At 35.1% G+C, this 2,525-nt stretch overlaps 1 pseudogene; it reads right to left on the bottom strand.

Moving 5' to 3' along the window:
* Positions 1-1,179: 1,179 nt before the first annotated feature.
* Positions 1,180-1,816, bottom strand: LOC138171314 (aminoacyl tRNA synthase complex-interacting multifunctional protein 2 pseudogene; annotated as a pseudogene).
* Between the last annotated feature and the right edge of the window lie 709 nt (positions 1,817-2,525).

The raw sequence follows: 2,525 nt of genomic DNA, 5'->3' as shown, positions 1-2,525 counted from the left end.
GGGCAACCAAACCACACCATATTATGGGGCTGTGTATACACACACACACACACACACACACATATACAATATGCATAGACACAATGCACACAAACATCATACACATATAGAGATCGATCTATCTATCTATCTATCTCTCTCTGGGTAAGACCTAGAAAATCCATCACTATCCATCCCATGTAAATGCAAACTCATTGTGCAAATCCTGTACTGAGGGAATACTGAAAAGAAGGCCTTAACTAGATCTAATATAATATGCCATTGTCCCACTTTTGTGCTCAGTGTCTCTAAGATAGTTACTATGTCTGGGTTTAATTCATGATCACAGGCCACTGTGATAACTGGCTATTAAAAGGGACCTGAGATCATTATATGATATTTACATTAGATAATTCCATGTACAGATAGATAATATAATCAAAATTATATATTGGCATATTAATTTTTAGGTCATAATTTTCAATTGACCTTGAATTAGGTTTCTAAAAATGACAATGTAATATAATGTAAAGCATTATATAAATTGTTATAAGATAAATAATTTGGGAAAGATCCTAACAGTTGTGGGGGTCAGGAATGGCTCCATGTAGGAAGTGGTACTTCAGCTAGATTTGAAAGAAGCTAGAGATACTGGGAAGCAGAAATGAAAAGAGAATGCATTACAACCATGGTCAGAATGTTTGCAAAGTTATGAAGACAGGCAATAGAATACCATGTATTAGAAATAGTAGAAAGTCTTATTTGAATAATAATAATAGAAATTATAAAAAAATCACCTATCTTTTTAAATCTGATGTGAACAGTCTTGATTAGTGCTTAAATCTCTTTATACTATTCACTATTCATATTATTATACCTGCAAATCTTTTTATTTTAGAAAGTCCAAATTTTATTAGTTTGAATTTTATTTTTAGAATTCCTATCAATCTCCACCCCATTCTCACCTCTGTGAAGGTGATGACTTCTTACAAATCTCATTGAATTATCTCCCCCTTTCCTTCTGATGTTATTTTTTCCCATTCAGGCTCCATCAGAAAATAAAGAAACATCACCTATTGAACTTGAAGATGACTCTATGACGAGAATAGCAATACACATAACACCAATAAGCGTGAGAAGCTACAATGGAGTTTGAAATAAGTTGTCCCCTCCTCTGAGGAATGCTAACAAATTATGTTATCAGCAAAGATGTGATTGTTTCTTAGATTGTTCTCCAAAACACTTCAAAAGATTTTCAGGAACATTCTTTAAACATGCATGCACATGAACAGTTGATAATATCTTGTAGTTTTCACAAAGGAAGCTGTCTAGCACCAACAAGGAGAGTGGAGGCAGAGTGGGTTTGGATTGATCACAATGCTCCATAATCCTTTCCAAGCATTGAATCTAAGTGTACTGCACTTGTAGTAAAAGTAGTGTATTCATTAGTTTGGATCATGTTCGTCACATCAAAGTCTGCATCTGGTGTTTGCATTATCTTGGAGAGCCCAACAACAGCAGCTTTCAATGCATACAAACATTTTAAGATCTCTTCCTGGCAGGACTCAAGAGCCTGAAGAGATGTGTCAGCTTCTTCCTCCACATGCCCTGCCGGGCCCTCGGGGAAAGCCAAGCTTCGGTTCTTGGTGTGTATACTGGGGACCCGATGCATGCATGTCAGGAGCTCTACACACAGCAATCCACTCACCCTGTGATATGTTTTACCTGGTACATGGATATCGCGGAAGGAAAGTGAGATGGACTGAGAGCAAAATATACATGAGTGTGAGGGCAAAATATGCACTACAGCCCTTTTCGTGAAACGAACAAATGCCATCTTCCAACATTTCAAATTATAAATTCTTCTCTCACTGCTTCGTGTACCTCTTGACACCTTTTCATTTTTGGTGAGAAGTCTGTTCAACATTAATTATATTTATTGTAACCTTATATTCCACAACTTCTCTCTTCCCCTTGAAAAACCCCTAATCACAGATATTATTAAACTTTCTTTTATTTTATTTATCACTTCACAATTCATTATCTGAATGAAAAATATTTTGAATATGACTGATCCATCTCTAAATCTATTTAGCTCTTTTTTTTGTATTTATTTAGTATTTAATTTTTCCCCAGTTACATGTAAAAACAATTTTTTACTATTTGTTTCTAAGACTTTGAGGGGCCACACATCCTTAAGCTTCCAGTTATTGTGTTGTAATGACAAGCAAAGGCAACTTCCCAAGGTTCAAAATACCAGCATAGCTACTTTTCATTTTATTCAGTGACAAATTAAGAACAGAGAAAATCAAAATATAGCATAATTCAAAATACAGCATTCACCAAGCATAATCCAATAATTGCCAAGTACTACTCCATCCCTTGACATTACATTCATAATTAGTCAATCACAAAGTCCCTTGTCTATAATGGAGATTAATTTCCAATCATAAAAAATACATTCATTTGGTCAGTCACAGAACACAAAAGAGTCAAAAGTTTTCCACCCCTGTATCACAACTGAAAAGGCCATCTACCCCAGAGTT

Source organism: Petaurus breviceps, unplaced genomic scaffold, assembly GCF_028583685.1.
Source record: "Petaurus breviceps papuanus isolate PSGF00001 unplaced genomic scaffold, PetGlider_PUasm1.0 42, whole genome shotgun sequence".
NCBI lineage: Eukaryota > Metazoa > Chordata > Mammalia > Diprotodontia > Petauridae > Petaurus > Petaurus breviceps.
The sequence above is the reverse complement of the archived record's forward strand: the minus strand, read 5'-3'. Positions and strand labels throughout refer to the sequence as shown.